We start from the raw sequence: 18,131 nt of genomic DNA, 5'->3' as shown, positions 1-18,131 counted from the left end.
GCGGGCACTGGCTCTGCTGGGTCTAACTGTGCATGTGGAGCCAGCAGGTGGGGCCGCAGGCTGAGAAGAACCAGCTGCAGACCAACAAACAGGACGCTTGCAGGTCATCTTTATCCCATTTCATTTTTTCTTAAGTTTCCTTATTAATTTTTTAAGGAATCTACACCCAACATGGGGTTGGAAACTCTGAGACCCTGACCTCGAGACCCATGCTCTCCCGACCCGGCCAGCCAGGCGCCCCTATTCCATTCCATTTCTGAGATTAATTGAATTGAGACAGCAGGATTTTGAGCCTGTGGAATGCTGTTTGGAAGCCAGCTGACTCTGAAGCGTCTTGAGTAATCCGAGAGGTTTCTTGTGAAATAATAAAAAGGGGAAATGGAGGAAGGGAAGGGAGGATGGTGGAGCTCAAAGCAGAATGACCTCTGGTTTGGCAGGAGCTGCCACACACTGTTTAGGGGGAACAGCCTGTTCCAGAGGGGACTCCTAAACAGGCCCCCGCGGTTACTGGAAATTTCCGTCACATGTACATGAGCATCACGTATATGTCAGCATCCACACTGTTACGAGCCAGGGGGCTAGAATTTGGCATATCCCATTCTAGGTAGCAATCCAGCGTTGCTGGTGCAGACTTTGTGTTTCAGAGTTCACCCATACTGAGCAAGACTCCCAGCTGGTCCCTTGGTGGAGATCCTGAGGGAGCCCGCACAGGCCAACCCCCTGCCATGGGTGGCTGGGGGTACCGGTGCCCCGTGGGCTGGGGTGCTTGGGGGCACAGAGGTGAAAACAGAGTGCCACCAGGTACTTTAACCAACCACATCCTACTGGAGTTCTAACTTTTAAAAGTGCAGACAAGGCAAGTCAGAGTTGGGTGCCAATCTAGGCTTGGGCTAGGGACGAAGGGCCACGGGTCCAGCTCTCTGAGCCTCAGATGCCTTTAAGGCAGAAGGAAGAAAAGCCCTCTGGCTGTCCTGCACTGAAGGAAGCACACAGTAGGGCTGGTGAGGGTGAGGGTGAGCTCTGGGCGCTGCTCATTTCCATCCTCTGGTCCCTCCCAGCAGGTGCATGTGACCCCAGGAAGAGAGGACAGGGGCAGGCACGCAGCTGTAGGAATGAATGCACAGACCTCTCCGGGGGCATCCACTCAAACCGACAAGGTCCAGGGCAGAGAAGGGGAGAGAACACCAGTGCCCCCGAGAAGCCCAGGAATGACACTGTACAAGGAGCCGGAAACCAGAGCTCAGGCCCTGCAGGGACCAGCCCGACACAGGAAGTGAGGCAATTGTGCTGAACGGGGCGGCGAGAGAGCATGAGTCTCCCAGCCCGGGCCTCAGGAGACAGTGTTCCCCAACCTCAGAGGAGCCCTCAGATTCTAAGACACCATCCACTCTTGGTGAAGTGCCGCCGAGGGCATTTTTACAGGCAGTGGGGTAACGATTGTGAGACAGAGAAGGTCTTGTTACTGGTCTTCCTAGACATCGTCCAGAGCACAGGGACTTCCCTGAGCACCCGGAAGCCAGGGAGGCTGGGGCCGCGGTGCGGGGTCAGGTGGGGATGTTACAACCTTCACGGTGCAGGGGGGCTCAGAACCACCACCTGCTAAGTTATGCAATTACAGGAATAGCCTGTAAGCTCTATTCCCATTTCATAGCCAAGAGAGTACCGTTTAGAAGCCTGAATCTAGGGATGTCTGGGTGGCCAGGGGTTGAGTGTCTGCCTTCAACTCAGGTCATGATCTCACGGTCCTGGGATCAAGTCCTGCATCAAGCTCCCACAGGGAGCCTGCTTCTCCCTCTGCCTGTGTCTCTGCCTCTCTCTCTGGGTCTCTCATGAATAAATAAATACAATCAAAAAGAAGAAGAAGCCTGAATCTAGCTTTGAGTGTATCAGGCCTTTAGGAAAGTACTTTATCAATATGTCTTAGGTGGAAAAAAAAAAAACATTATAGTGGGTCTGAGATGTGATATGTTTCTATATAATTAATTAGCACAATAAAAAGAAATAAGACCTTAACTGTAGCAAGTACCCTTAAAAAACACACGAACGGTAAGAACCTGCTTCTTACAGACACTTGCATGGGGATAACAAGCTCACTAATGAGAACAGCAGAGATGACCTTAGTTCTCTACCAAGTATCTTACAGGAGCAACCGGTGGAAAGTGCATCATTTTGATCTGGGTTTTAATTCCCTGCCTGCCAGCAGCTGTTCATCATAGATCATCCTTGGCAAATCAAACTTTTCTCAGCTCCTAGAATCCCTTCTGTAGAAACGGACATCGTACTACCACAGGGTCCAGGAAGGTGATGGACCTGATGGCCACAGGCCCTGACCACACATCACTGACACAGCTGCCCTGTCTTCCCTTCCCTAGAGAATGGCTTGTATGTTACACAAGGCACCAGACTCAGAATGAGACCAATAGGGAGTTCATTCTGACCCAAAAGAGCTAATCTTCCACATATCGTAACCAGAAACATTTGACTGTCTTCTAATAACATTTTTTAAAAGATTTTATTTATTTATTTATTCATGTGAGAGAAAAAGAGAGAGAGAGAGAGAGACAGGCAGAGGGAGAAGCAGGCTCTCTGCAGGGAACTCCAACCCAGGACCCCAGGATCATGATCTGAGCCAAAGGCAGAGACCCAACTTCCAAGCCACCCAGGCTCTCATAACATTTTAAATAAATAATTGCTCCGTACTCAGTAGGGAGCCAGAGGATGATCTGTCCCTGTCATTGGTCCCTGGTGCCATGATCCACACATGTTAATTCAGAGCAATGTTTTCCCCTGTTTTGTGTGCACTTGCCACAGTGTGGGCGTGGCCAGTAGGGACCCCAACGGGAGGCCACTGGCTGGGGGTTGGGAAGGACGGGGTGGGGTTTGCACCACGGTGGGTCGAGCACCAAGCCCACAGAGAACTTGCTAAAATCCACCTGCTGGAATCTGTGAGTCATTTCCAGCAGAGAGGGGTGTTGACACATACTTACAGGAGCAGGATTTAAAAATCCCACTAGAGGGGTAACTTTGGCTTTCTCAATTTTTAGTATCAATTAAACATCCTTTGCCATTAACCATAAATGGAATATTTGCCTTTCACTAGACTTTACAGGTCAACAGCGTTGATTGTTATCACTACTGCAGTTCCCACATCACCTGGGTCCTCACGGCCCCAGCACCTGGTCACTGGGGTCCCTAGTGGCACCCAGGAAATGCTGTGCAGACACATGCTGGGGGGGGGCAGATATTGGGATCCTGGGAATGGCGTGCATTGGTCACTCATATTGGCTGAGGAGCCACCAGGCAGTCAGGAGCATTTCGTCGTATTTTGGAGGTGGTTCAACAATACGTTCTAGAGGAATTATATGTTCTAGAGGAACATAAGGGAAAGATGGTGGATTCGTGCATTTGCAAAGAAGAGGTTTATCTGATCTCTGAATTGTGGCAATGTTGGATATTGAGGGAAAAGCTCTAGAATTCAGATTGACAGAGTGTAGTCAGGATATCTCAGGAATGAGGTAACCTGATAAAGGTAATAAAACAGGAAGTGTGGGACACCTGGGTGGCTCAGCGGTGGAGCATCTGCCTTTGGCTCAGGGCATGATCCCGGGGTCCTGGGGTCGAGTCCCACATCGGGCTCCCCACAGGGAGCCTGCCTCTCCCTCTTCCTGTGTCTCTGCCTCTTTCTGTGCGTTTCTCATGAATAAATAAATAAAATCTTTAAGAAAAAAAAAAAAAAACAGGAAGTGGGGAAATTTCCAAAGGGGCATCCTTATTCCCTTTTTGGGAAATGCTAACCCTAGACAGAAGGAACTCACCGGGGAGCTGCTGGCTGATCCTTCCATGGGAGCTCTTCCCCCACAAGGGAAGACTGCTAACCTAGGAGACCCCAACTTCCTGGACACCGTGCCCCCCGACACTCCTCCTCAGACACCTGTGCGGTGCTCCCAACACTTCCCAGGCACACACCACCCACCTGTCCGTCAACACGGCACACTGAGCACGGAGAGAGAATCGCCAGCCGCCCCATGCAACTCAGTGAAGCCACACAGCCTGACGGAATTTCACCCAGAGCCAAGAGTGTCTACTGTGATTTTTCCAAAGAAAGGTTTAAAGGCTTCAGAGTCAGGAAAATATTTTAAAGGTTTTGAGGCATTTCACAAAAGAAGAGGTGGGAGGAAGGGGCAGCTGTCTCCAGTTCAGAAGCTTGTTTAGGAAGAAAGTACCACTGGGCCCCAGGCAGGCCGTGACCTGTTCTTCTGACCTTGAGCACCTTCCCTAAACTCAGCCTGGGCTCCCCCTTGTAAAGAGGGCAAACGCACCCGCCTGACCCCCCATCAGGTGTCGGGAGATGCAGGGAATGTGGCCGCGGGGGGCGCGTGTAGGGGGAAAAGGCCAGGCTTCACAGATTCAAGCAGATTTCCAGCACAAAAGGACACGGCCCCAAAGTCGTCCAAAGCACCTGAAAGGGACGTCGGGGACTCGCGGACAAAGCGTGTGCAGGACACCCGCCGAGCGTGCGCCCACAGGGCCAGGCGGCTGGAGCGAAGCGCCATCAGAGCAGGGCCGCGAGCAGCGGGCAGCCCAGCCGGGGCAGCGGCCTCACCCCACAGGCTCTTGGTTGGGGGCAAAGAGGCAGAGGAGCCGAAGCTTGTAATGTGTACGTGAGGTTCGCTTTCAGAATCTTCTGCTCACACGTTCACGATTCTGTGACGGGGAGAGAGGTTTTTAGATTTTGTTGCTCTTACGGGGGAAGAGGGAACATTCCCGTGTGCAAACAGGTCCTAGGAAGTTGGCTCCCAGCACCAGGCCCGCCAGGCCCGCCGGGCCGACGTCACGTGGAGACCGGCCTTCCTGACACGTGGGGAGAAAACCCGCTCGGGGCAGGGGCACACAGGGCTCGGCGCCAACCGCGAACCAGTGCTGCGCCCCACGGGCTCCGGGACGCTCTGCAGCGGCAGGCGGGGCGCAGGCGGCCAGACCGGGGGCCACGCTGGGCCGGGGCGCCGGGGCTTGGCGTGGAAGCCTGGAGCCTGGGCAGGCCCTCTCTTGCCGGCGCTCTCCCGCCTTGCCCAGAGGCTTCTGGCTCAGTTCCTCCTTATCAGTAAAGCCAGGATGGTAAATGCGACTTCCTGGAGCTGCTGTTAATCTTTGACAAGCACCTAAAGATAGAGACCATGGGTCAGAGGACAGCAAATGCCAGTAGGGGCGCGGCCCTCTCCCTCGGCATCTCCTCGCTGAGCCCCGGCAGGGACTGTCACAGGGCTGCCCAGGTGAGCCACATGGCCTGGGACACCTGTGCCATGACCATATGGCCACGTGTGTCACGTGACCCAGGGCACCGTCCGTGGCCATGAGGACGCACACAAACACTCTGGGGGCCGCTCGGGGCCAGGGCTGGTGATCAAAGGACAGAACAATGTTTCTTCGACTCCCGCATATCTCAGCCCACCTCCGAATGGCTCATAAATTCCCTGACACCGGGTGTGACAAGTCCTGATAGTTACGCACAGGGAAGAAGAAATGCGTCAGCTCAGGCCTGTGGCCAAAAGACTAGGGTCTGAGTCCTAACTGCGTCTCTTTCTGAAGATGCATAAAACATTTAAGTCCTAGAATTATCGATCTAAAATCTCCAGATTCCAATCACCAACCCTACGTGGTCCTGTGGGAGACAGCAGATCTCACCAGCACCTTGTCTTCACGCAGGCACGTAGCCCTGAACCGCCCAGATTCCGATCCGGGACAAGAATGCTCTGCATGGTCATCAGCCCCGCCGGAGACATGGCTCAGCCCCCAGCGGGTCCCACTGCTCACCCGGGCATGCCACCTTTTACAGGGTGGGTCTGCAATTCTTGAGATATGATGGAAAGATAAAGGGTGTGGGTGAGCGAGAGTTAGATTTACACAACAGAGAGGGAGACGAGTCCAGGAAAGCAGGACACGGTGGCAGGGGCCAGGGGTCTGGACTCAGGAAGTGGATAGCTGCCGACACCACATAGTTCCTACACAGTAGGAACACTTCAGGGCACGGCTTCTTCATCCGCTGCCCCTATACTGAGGCACGGGGCTACGCTGTGCTCCTCACCTTACAGATGGGGAAGCTCTGAGGTACAGAGAGGTTGGGGACCCCAAGTCACACAGCAGGCCCTGGCAGGGCAGACTGGCTTTGATCTGACCCCAGGCATGCACATGGCAACCTCACGGAAAGCCATCCCCACAGTTGCGGCTCTCACTTGGCCGTGACCAAGGCACTTAATTTCTTCTAAGAAAGGGTTTCTTGATGCATCGAGTCTTGGATTTACTAAGGAAATGAGCTCCATCCAAAGGTCAGAGGGGGTACCTCGTCCTCCACTTCACACCTCGTAGCCTTTGCTCTCCTGGTAAAAGTACATTCGTGACGACTTCACCAGCCTCCACTCCTCACTCCCTTCTGGGTGAAAACCATCGCAGAGCAATAGTAAATGATGAAGCTTTACAGGGATACATCATGCCACGAAGTCTCTTTTAAAACTGACTGAGGGGACTCCCAGGTGGCTCAGCGGTTGAGTGACTGCCTTCGCCTCAGGTCGTGATCCCACATCGGGCTCCCTGCATGGAGCCTGCTTCTCCCTCTGCCTGTGTCTCTGCCTCTCTCTCTCTCTCTCTCTCTCTCTCTCTGTTTCTCATGGATAAATAAATAAAATCTTTAAAAAAAAAAAGCCTGTGACTGAAAAAAGGCATTTAAATGAATAAATACCAAGCTCCGAGAGTACAAGCATAGTATGAACACAAGACTGACTGCCGGAAGCTTGCATTTTGAACTTAAGCTTTCCAAGCGGGTTCTGTGTGACCTTTGGGTTCTACACGGTATCTTAAAAGACCAATATTTAGTACTTCTAGGTTGAGGCCTTATGATTTTCTCGCTCCACCAAAATAAGACTGTCAGGGATGGCGCTCTAAGGACACCCAGGGCTTTCCTGAAGCCCAGCTATAATATTATAATAAAGCGCCTGCACCCTTTATACTCCTTACTATCACAGCGTTTCCCGCTCGACCTCCTTCGCAGAGCCTGGTGAGGCGTGGTAACTCCTAGAGGCAGAGCAGAAGCGACTGTAAAGAGGAAAAGGGCACGATGGACTGGGTGACGGCGGGGGGCGGGGTGTGGAGGAACCTGGACAGCAAACCTGGGTTCCAGGCCCATCTGCTGTCCCCTGGCCCCTCGGCGCCCCACCTGCCGCCCATCCGGGGAAGCACGAGGGTGGCTTGGGCCCGGCAGCCGGTGGCAGCACTCTGGGTCTGCCAGCGGTGGGCACGGGCTCCTGCGCCCGCTTCGCATGCCCAGTGTCTTTACGCTTCAAGCGTTCCCTGACAGGGTTTAGACAAAGCCGGCCACACTGTGTCACACAGCCACTGCCGGTCTCTTGAAGCCAGAGGCCACATCCAGGATGAGATGCTACGAAAATGCACTATGAGAGTATCTGCTTGGTGCCCAGTGCTGGAAGGAGCAGGGCAAAAAGAGCTGGACTCCCTCAGGCCTGTGGGCACGGACACACCCACACTAGTGCGCACATGCCCATGCTCGGCCGGGCACACGTGCACACTCCTCTCTGCCTCTTCTGAGGTCTGGGACGCTAGGGGGACATCCACCCGTGTTCTCCAGCCTGCCACTCTGTACGGGGGGCTCCTTATACCTAATCTAACGTACTTTTGCCTCAAACCCTTTATAGAGTGAGACAGGGCACACAGAGGCAGCACATGTGTGTTTGCAGACCCATCCTCGATTTATAGCATCGCACCCAACCAGAGCAACGTGTGAACCGTGAGGAAGCCCAAGGGGTGGGCATGGCCAGGAGGACTAGCAGAGCTGGGGGAGAAGCTGAGATCCATGGAGCAGGTACACCAAAAGGGGGGTATGGGATACAGGGGCACCAAAGGCCCAGCAAGGGGCACAGACCCTGAGAATGGAAGCCCTTGCCCAGACAGAACCCAGGACCCCACAGACAGGAAGTGTGGGAAGCACAGGTGGCAGGGGTGCAGAGCACACAGGTGGGAGCCAGAGTCACGGTTCCCTGTTCTCAGCTCCAGAACAAAACCTGGCTGCACAGGGATCAGGAGGCGCAGATGTAGCAAAAGGCGCAGCCGCCCACATATAGGCGTGGAGCCTGAGGCCGGGCCCAGGAGGCCCCCAAGCAGCGGCTTTCCCCCCACACGTGGTGGGAAGGGGCCCACAGTCAAGGGCAAACCACACAGACTCCTGAGAGGCCGGGAGGGGATCCAGCGCAGGGTCGGGGACTCTGCCCTTCAGAAGGGCCTGGGCTTTACCTGCTTTGAGGGACGAACAGACACATCCTGCTCCCCCTCTGAACACTGTCACGTCCCCTTCCCTCCACGAGGCATGACCAAACCTCTGTGATTGGGCAGGAAACCCCCACGTCGGCTCTGTGCAGAGGCTCCAGAGCAAGTGACCCATTTAACCTAAGGAGAGGATGGGGAGACGCTGGGATTCAGAGCCCAGGGCAACTGCCTCCCGGCTCCCACCTGGTGACAGGCATCACGGTCAGGAAGAGTTGCTCCACTGCAGGAGGTCAGGGATGAGCCTGGCTGGGCACTGAGGCCAGGGTATGTTTTTTTCAGATTCCTCTCTCAGCCCATGTCCTGAAAGCAAATGAAGTTAAGTCTCAGAGATTTAGGATCTGAGTGGATGGTGTCCCTGTGGCCGTCACGAGACCACCACCCAGGACCTTCTCCATCTTCATGAGCAAATTTGTTGTTGTTGTCATTGTTGTTGTTTAGAATGTTTTGCAATTTTGTCCAGGTTTTAATCTACCTTCACATTAAAACATCCTTTCCATGCAGGACACTTTATTTTGATGTTGCTAATCCTCTGTAAATATATATTTATATTTACATTTAGTGTTAGGGCTGTTACCTCAGGTGGCTTTTTTCCCCTCATGTGGCTTTAACCGTGACATTTCACTGCACTTTTAGGAAGTTTGTCTGCTGGGTCTGCACACTTCCACCTCCCTTCATAGAACAATTTCCAACCACCAGTTTGACATGAGTAAGGTCAGCTTTCAAGAGCTGCCTTAAATCCCTCTCTCTTTAAAAATAAGTGTTGACACATGGAAATAATGACAGAATGAAAGAACCATCATCTCCCCGTTGGGACGATACCACCTTTCACAGAGCCATATAACATGATGCAGTGAAGCTATAGACGCATTCTGCATGCCTCCGACATTTGATTTATCCTCTTTATATTCCTGGGAAGACAACTGCAGCTGCTGCTCACACTTCATAAATCCTGGGTCTCAGCTACTCCGAGGTTATTGCATTTTCAGACACCAAAAGAACCAGAGTAAAAGCCACCAAAGCTCCCCTACTGCCACACACACACACATGCGCGCGCGCACACACACACACACACACACAGAAGCAGAAACCTAGTTCCTAAAATATAAGTAGCATATTTACTTTATTAAATTCCTGCTTTAATTTATCTGGTCTTATAAGGCACCACATAAGCCAAAGCAATCACGTCCCCCGTACACCTGAGTGGTGACGAACAGACCCAGGTGCATGTCTCGTTAGAGTCCAGACCCTGCTATGCATCCGTGGTATGATGATGCTCAGGATGAGCAGAACCCATCCATCCGTGGGTGCAACAGATATGAGCCCCCCATGCGATGCCAATGACACCAGGCAAAGTGCCTATATGTTGTGTCCCTGGATGCATATGCATGATGCAGCATTTAAGCATCTTACATGCAAAATGCTAGCAGACCACAGCGTTGCTAAACACTGAGCAGGAAAGGTGGGCATCCTGGGGCCAGCCCAGAGATCAAGCAGGCCTGTCAGGAAGCAGGGGACTTGCAGGGCAGGCAGCCAGGCCGGGGGAGCAGCATAGGGCTGCTGGGGTGGCTGGGGGCCTGAAAAGGGGGTACTGGGTGGAGGGAGGATCCACCTCACTACTGCACAGTACTGACCCATCAGAGAGGCGACCTCCCTCTCCTTCTCTCTACCGGGTGGTCCCCCCCATCAGGAGCCCCGTGGTGGGGGTGTCTGCACACAATGCGGGGGCTTGAGCGGACGGTTTGCAGTGGGAAACCCATCTGTGTGCTTCTGAGTCCCCTGATAACACAGAAAAGCCCCTCAGGGCAGGACCTACACCCATTTTATCCTGTTGGACTTAGAAACCCAGAGCAGAGCAGTCTGCACATCACAGTCAATGCATTTTAAAAATGAATCATGCATTTTACCATATCTGGGATGCCTGCAACACAGCTCTGTACTCTTTGCTTTTGCAGCAAGTTTCGCCAAACTGTGAGGTTTCAACTACATGGGAGAATCTGGATAGAGAATAGGAGCATCCACAAACATTCCTCACCGGAGGTGCTAGCACTTACCGGGCAGGACAGGGATGCTGGTCTCTGAATGTGGACAGGGTAGCAAATGTAACGATACAAATAAAAGTATAAAAGTAGAGAACCATATCTTCCATGAGTCACTCCTTCTAACATGAAGCCATTTTTTATCAGTGATATGTACAGGTTTTGTTGACCTGATTAAAATGCATGTTTGTGAGCATGTGCATGTCCACTCGGATAACCCTGTGTAGAGGTGACCTACGCTCCGACACCTGGTACCCATCACCTCTTTCACATAGAGCTGGAGTCCTCGGAGTTTACTTGGGAGCTCATTAAATACATATTCCTGCCCCCAGGCACCAGGGATGTGGGTGGTGTCCCAGAATTGGGGGCCCAGAACTCTGCATTTAGTAAGAATTCTGGAGGAAACGATGCAGGTGGTTGGCAGAGCACCCAGGGGCACCAGACACCAGCCCTCCCATCCTGCAGCCTCGAGAGAGCCCGCGGAGCCGGGCCAGATGGCCGTGGCAAACACTTGGGTGGGCCATGGGCTAGCCTGCCACCAAGCCAGCACTGCCCCCCACCAGCCCGCTAAGCAGATGCGGGAAGCTCTGTTCCGTGTGTGCTTTGCCTCTAGGTTTCCAGATCAGACTCTGGATAAGGAAGAGTGACCGTGAGTCTTTCTGTCTGTCTGTTTAGGCTGGTGGTTGATGTGGAGGTGGCCTCTGTGTCTACACAATCTTTGCTGGTGGAGCTGTGCTTGCACTTGGCTTTTTGCTCCCGCGGGCAAGGGGCTTTGACAGACGCTCCTCACTAGAAGGGAGGGCAGGGCGTGGCCGGGGCAGGCGCCCTGCAGCGGGGGTTGGGTGGTGCAGGTCACCCCATGAGGCAGGGCGGCTCTCAGGCGGTGGACAAGGTGGACAAGGCCATCGGGAGCTCTCCCCCTACTTAAAAGTGGGGTCGCCATGCTCCCCACCCTCTGACAAAAACCAACCCCCCACCCAATATAACTGCAGTAAAGAGGAGTCATTCTCTGAAACATGAATTTCAGAAAACTGCTCTGCAAGGAGGGGTGTCACTCCAGTAGGGCCCATGTCTCAGCAAGCCCCACTCACAGGAAGTCACTGTGCTGCTGGCTTCCAGCCAGGAGCCAGGGAGCCACAGGGTGGTGGAGATGGAGCTGTGGGGTGATGGAGACAGGGCTGCTGCGGGATGGTGGAGACTGGGAGCTGGGTCCACAAGCAGGCAGCGTGGCTTTTGGCTGGGGCTCTGTCCCCAGGGGCCCACACTACAGGGCGGCTATAGCTCCATGAGCAAGCGTGGGCCCCAGCAGCGGAGTGCTTAGAGTGCACACAGTCACCAAAATGTCAGGATGGTTGGCACTGAATGTTGACCACTGATCACAACCAAACCCAGTGTGCAAGTCCAACCAAGTCATGTCTGCTCACCAACGAAACATCAACACTATTTGGTTCGCTAGCCAGCTTTCAAATTGGGGAGATTTAAAGCAAATCCAAGCCATCATTACGCATAAGCAAAATCTGTGTGCTGCTAAGTAAGAACCACTGCATTTAATAAAATATTCTCAACAGCTCTTGTAACTGTGTGTGTTTTTGAATTAGCAATACCTACTAAAGAGAAACACTTTACCCTCAGAAAAACAGCCAAGGGGCTCTGAGTAGCAACTCACTTCCTGTAAGAAGGCTGAGGTTTCAGGCCTCCGAGAAACCCCCTCACACGCGAAAGCGTCACCCTCCTTGTCACTATCTATGAGCCACTGACCCCTTTCCAAAGCCAGTGTTGGTTTTGATGTGGTGTGCTGTGTGGCCATCAAGAGAGATGTTCCTGAGTTCCTGCAGGGGAAAAATCTATTTCCTATCTAATACTTTCCCTCCCAGAGGAACTGTTTTGCAAAGGCCCCAGTTTTGGACTCGCGTGGCCTGCTGGGACCAGGTGCCTGGTGGCACCCTCGGGAGTGGCCAGGAGGGGCGGAGGGCAGTCACATCCCCTGATCCAGGGGCCTCTGACTTGTGAAGGTCAGTCCTGTGGAGCTGTAAGGACCAGAGATTCGGGACATGGGTTCAGAGACCTCACACATGTCACTCGACAGGCCTGCTACCCCTAGAAAACTCAAGTTTCTTATGTGTATAAACAGGGGCCAGGACACTGCTGGTGTGTAAACTGGGGCCAGGACACCGCTGGTGTGTAAACAGGGGTCAGGACACCGCTGGTGAGTAAATGGGGACCAGGACACTGCTGGTGTGTAAAGGGGGGCCAGGACACTGCTGCAGTCAGCAAGGGATGGAGAAGGAACACACTGGGCCTCCAGAGGGAGGGCCTGGGAGCCCGACATGCTGCCTTCCTCCAGAGCCCCATGGGTACCATTGGTCCCTTTGTGTCCTTTTAGAAAACAATCTGTCTGGGGGGGCGACAGGTTAGCCAGGCCTCTTAACGGACTCTGTGTGTGTCCTGGAAATATACTATTGTGGAAGACAGTGGCACATAAAAATAAACTCCTGGGTTGAGAAGTTCAGAGGATTAAACTTTATTTAAATAGCATTTGGGGACATGTGGGTGGCTTTCAGTTAAGTGTCCCACCCTTGATCTCAGCTCAGGTCTTGATCTCAGGGTCGTGAGCTCAAGCCCTGCACTGGGCTCCATGCTGGGTGGGGAGTCCACTTAATAAAGCAATAAAAAAAATAACACAAATAACATTTGGGGAACAGAGTGGTAGCTCTTACTGTGCAGACTGCTGCTTTACTCTCCTGAGGACAGAGGTGTCCAGGAGCAGTGCCCCAATAGCATATACACTGATTCCAGGTGTAAGCAGGTGGGGTGTGTGTGTCAGGGTGTGTGTGTGTACAAATGTGGGCTGTAGTATGTGTCTGTGTGTGTGTGTGTCAGGGGGTATGTGTCAGTGTGTGTGTGTGTCAGGGTCTGCGTGCAGAAGTGTGGGGCTATAGCATGTGTCTGGGTGTGTGTGTCCATGTGTGTGTGCCCGTGTGTGTGTGCCAGGGTGTGTGTGTAGAAGTGTGGGCTGTAGTATATACCTGGGTGTGTGTGTGTGTGTCCAAGTGTGTGTGTGTATGTGTCAGGGTGTGTGTGTCACAGGGTCTGTGTGTAGAAGTGTGGGGCTGCAGTGTGTCTGGGTGTGTGTGTCAGAGTGTGTGTGTGCCACGGTGTGTGTGTCAGGATGTGTGTGTCAGGGGGTATGTGTCAGGGTATGAGTGTGTGTCAGGGTGTGTGTGTAGAAGTGTGGGCTGTAATATGTGTCTGGCGTGTGTGTGTGTGTGTGTCAGGAGGTATGTGTCAGGGTGTGTGTGTTGGGTATGTGTATAGAAGTGTGGGGCTGTAGTATGTGCCCTGGTATGTGTGTGTGTGTGTGTGCTGGGTGTGTATGTCAGGGTGCATGTGTGCCAGGGGTTGCATGTGTCAGGAGTATGTGTGTCAGTGTATGTGTGTGCTGGGAGTAAGTGTGTGTTGGGGGTGCATGTGTGTCAGGGTGCGCGTGTGCCAGGGGCTGTGTGTTGGGTGTGTGTGTGTGTGTGTGTCAGGGTGTGTGTGTGACAGGGTGCATGTGTGTCAGGGTGTGTGTGTGTCAGGGGGTGTGTGTCAGGGGGACCGTGGCCCAAGTTCTCAGACACTGAGGACTGTCTCCTGTCCTGTGCTCTCCGCCCACGTTTCCACGCTCGTTCCCCTTGGTTACGCGCCTTGCCGTGTGTGTCCAGCATGAGTCTCTACTAGAACATTAAGCGTGCAATTTGCTCAATCAGTTACAAATAAACCTTATCTTCCTTCTTTTATTTTGGAAAATGTTAACACTTTCAATCTCAAAGAAAGTGAATTGATTTAAAAGGAAATCAAAATCCCACCGAGAGCTCGCAGACGTGAACAACCTGTTCGAACCCCTGCGCCAGAAGACGCCGGGCCTGGAGGGGCCGCCACGGCTTCAACAACGAAGAGCAAAGTAAGAGGACTCACTCTACCCGATGTTAAGGTTTCCTACTCCGCTGCGGTCACCAGCATGCTGCTGGTAAGGGACAGACATGAGGATGGCTGGAATGGAACCCAGAACCCAGAACCACAACCCACACAAACACATGATTTCTGACAATGGAGCAAAGCAACCTGAGTGAGGGGTGATCTGCTCTGCAATAGCCCCACATCAACAGGACACTCCTAGGCAAGAACAAATCAAAGCAAAACAAAACGCCCTCAACCTACGCCTCATGTTTCCTACAGAAATTAACCCAAAATGGACAAGAGAGTTATGTGCAAGAAGCAAAACCAGAAATACGCAGAGGGGAAAAAAGAAAGAAAAAAAAAAAAAAAAAAACGGGAAAAATCCGCGGGGCCTCAAGAGAGGCCAAGTTCTTACCCTCCCCTCCCCCACCATCCCAATCCATGAAAGGAAAGATTGATAAACCAATCTCATCAAAATGACAAATTTCCTCTCTATCAAAACCCTGTGGAGAAGATGAAAGACAGCTACCAGCATCTAAGCATCAACCCCCGGGGCCAGTGTCTAGAACATAGAAAGAACTATCGAGACCAAACATCCAATTAGAATGCGGGCAGAGACACCAACAGGCTGTTCACCGAAAGGATGTACAGATGGCGGATTCACGCGTGAAGATCTTCAACGTCATTCCCCGTGAGGGAAATGCAAATTAAAATCACGATGTCACCATACATCTCATGATAGAGCAGCTAAAATAAAAGGTGGCAACGCTGCCAACTGCTGTCAAGGTTGCGCACATCCTGGGTCACTCCCACCCTTGCTGGCGGGATGCAAAATGGTGCAGCCCTTCCAGAAGACAGTGTGGCGGGGATTTTTTGTTTTTTTTTTTTAATAAAATTAAACGTGCTCACCATATAACTTAGCAACTGAACTCCCGGGCATTTGTTCCCAAAAAATGAAAGCCATGCTCATGCCTGGGTAACCTGTACTTTGATGCTCAGGGCGATTTTATTCATAATAACCAAAAACTGGGAACCACCCAAGTGCCCTTCAAAGAGTGAATGGTTAAAACTAAAAAAAACAAAAACAAACAAACAAAAAACCACCCCAGAATGGTGCATCCATACCATGAAACACAACTGAGGAATAAAGAAGAATGAGTGGCACACGTACTCAACTTGCAAGATCTCAAGAGAACTGTGCTGCGTGAAAAGAGCTGATTGAAAAAGGTTGCATATTGTATGACTCCGTTTATACAGCATTCTTGAAATGACGAAATAATAGAAATTGGGGACCAAGATGAGTGGTGCTGGAGGCTCCGGGAGGGGGATGGGAGGGCGTGGGCCACGGCTGAAAGGACAGTGTGCACCCGGGGCAGGACCTCTGACTGCACCCTGGGTGACCACATGCTTCAACTAACATTTAAAAGTTCGGGTGGCCATTTGGGGGGCTCGGCAGTGGAGCGTCCTGGGATTGAGTCCTGCATCAGGCTCTCCGCAGGGAGCCAGCTTCTCCCTCTCCCTGTCTCTCTCTCTGCCTCTCTCTCTGGGTCTCTCACAAATAAATAAATAAAATCTTAAAAAAATAAATACATAAAAGTTCAGGTGGCAACCGAAAAAATCACAGAGCTGGCTGCTGCCTGTTGCTCGGGTTCCTCTTGCTAACCGACACTGCACGGTAATTTTTAACAAGATTCCTTCGCTCCGGGTTCTTGTTCATTCCACTTAAAAAAATAAAACTCCTGATGGGCACTTTTCCTTGTCTGGTAGAAACGCACCATCAGGCCGATGGCCTGGGTCAGGTTGCGGCGTGGCCCACCCTCCAAGACAGCTGTGTGTGTAAGGGGGCCAGTGAGCCTGCGGTACCCAGATGGCGCTGGTCCCTGACGTGGGGGCCACAGTCTGTGCAATGTCTCCCTGACCCTGAGGGTTAAAATCTCAAATAAGCACAGGTATGGGACAGGGTGCTCCCCAAGCTCCCGCTCCTCTGAAAAACTCTCTAACCCAGTGTGGGTGTCCCTTGCCAGGTCAGCCAGACGCCCCCTGGACCACGGCTACACCCCTCAGCAGACACCCTAGCTACCTCACGCGCCTGCCGCGGATGCAGAGCTGTAGGCACACATGTTGTTGATTCTCACATTGTCGCGATGGGAAAACAGAGAACAGGAACCAGAACGCGCCTGTTTCCTGCCAGAGTCTTACTGAGATCCCCCCAAGAAACCGAAACGTTTTGCAAACCCCACTCTGCCTTCCGAAGCAAAAGGTGAAAGTAGACCCCAAAAGAAGTCAAGCGGCGCCACCAGCATCCCACCAGACCCAGAGCCGCCTGGGCGTCGGTGCAGTGACCACAGAAGGCACAGACACTGGAGCCGTCACCACCACTAGGAGTCGGGCCCAGGAGGGGGCCCAACTCTGCTGGGTCATAGGTGCCAGGAGCGCAGGTGGGTGCAGGGGTCTGCAGGTGGGCTCAGGAGGCTGCAGGTAGATGCAAGGGGCTGCAGGCGGGCACAGGGGGCTGCAGGGGACACAGAGGGCTGCAGGTGGGTGCAGGGGGCTGCAAGGGGCTGCAGGAGGCTTGCAGGCAGCTGCAGGTGGGCGCAGGGGGCTGCAGGTGGGCGCAGGCGGCTGCAGGCAGCGGCGCGGCAGCTGGGACAGGCCCAGCGAAGGCGGAAGCCAGGCGAGTCTCCCGTCGCCGCCCCCTGCTGATCGAAGAGAGACTTGCTGCGCCCGGGGCCGGGGCCGGGGCCGGGGCCGGGGCCGGGGCCGGGGCGGGGGGGCGTCCGCGCGCTGAGCCTGCAGGTAGCCCGTTCTGAGCTGGAGGGACCCCCGGCCCCCTTCGGTTCCACACCGGTACCGTCTGCACCGCCCGGAGCCGCCCCTTTTGACCTTTGTCACCTCCCACCCCTAAACCCCGCCCTCGCCGCCACCCCAGGCCTCCGGCTCTAGCTGCGACCTGGTCGCCGGGCCTGGCCGGAGGCCACACCTGGAAACCCGTCGATTCCAGCGTCCGCCGCCCGAGGCCGGCGTCCACACCAGCGCCCCCTCCTCGCAGGGAGGCCTCGGGCCGCCACCTGCCCGCCACCTGCGCCCCGGTGCCCGCAGTCCCCGCAGTCCCCGAGTCCCCGCAGTCCCCGCTCCGGGCGCCGCCCGCCCCGCAGGCTCACCCACCGCGCTCGCCGCTCCGAGGCCGAGGGGTCTCCGCAGCCCGGGCCCCGCCGGTGCGCAGCGGGTCGGGAGCTCGCCGCCGGCGCCGCCTTCCGGGGCGGGAGACGCGGGCCGCCAGGGCCGGAGGCTCGTCCTCGCTGGCGCGCCGCGCCGCGCCGACTGACGGCGGCTCCCTGCTCGGCGCGCACCCCGCCCCCGCCCCCGCCCCCGCCCCCGCCCCCGCCGCCGGCTTCCTGCGGGCCAGGTGAACGCGGCCGCCGCGGAGCCCGCCCACCTGCCGCGCCGCCCGCCCACCTGCCGCGCCGCCCCGCGCCGCCGCGACCGCCGCGACCGCCCCGACCGCCCGGACCGCCCGGGGCCCCGCGCAGAGTGGGCCGGGCCGGGCGGGGCGGGGCGGGGCGGGGCGGGGCGCGGCTGGACCCGCTGCCCTGCGGACCTCTCCCGGGGCTGGGCCCCTGAACCCGCCCCACCCGCCACCTCGCCGGGAGGCACCGAGAGAACATCTCCCCCGTGCCCGCCCGCCGCAGCGCCGGGGACTGCCGGATCCACCCACTGACCCGGGTCAGCGTGCTCCCTCCCCGGTCCGCCTTTGGGAGCTGCAGGACAGGAGCGTCGCTGACAGGCGCCCCCAGGAGGCGCGTTCCCCCCGCCCCCCGCGAGGCA

The 18,131-nt window shown here is 54.8% G+C and overlaps 1 protein-coding gene across 4 annotated transcripts in view; it reads right to left on the bottom strand.

Moving 5' to 3' along the window:
• LOC112643942 (myelin basic protein) overlaps positions 1-17,638 on the bottom strand; it is a 114,984-nt gene extending 97,346 nt beyond the window's left edge. For all 4 annotated transcript variants that reach the window (XM_049111653.1, XM_049111654.1, XM_025421965.3 and 1 more), the window contains exon 1: positions 17,472-17,638. The gene's annotated coding sequence lies outside the window, so the exon portion shown is untranslated. The remainder of the gene's footprint in view (positions 1-17,471) is intronic.
• Between the last annotated feature and the right edge of the window lie 493 nt (positions 17,639-18,131).

The sequence above is a fragment of the Canis lupus genome, chromosome 1, assembly GCF_003254725.2.
Source record: "Canis lupus dingo isolate Sandy chromosome 1, ASM325472v2, whole genome shotgun sequence".
Lineage (NCBI taxonomy): Eukaryota > Metazoa > Chordata > Mammalia > Carnivora > Canidae > Canis > Canis lupus.
The sequence above is the reverse complement of the archived record's forward strand: the minus strand, read 5'-3'. Positions and strand labels throughout refer to the sequence as shown.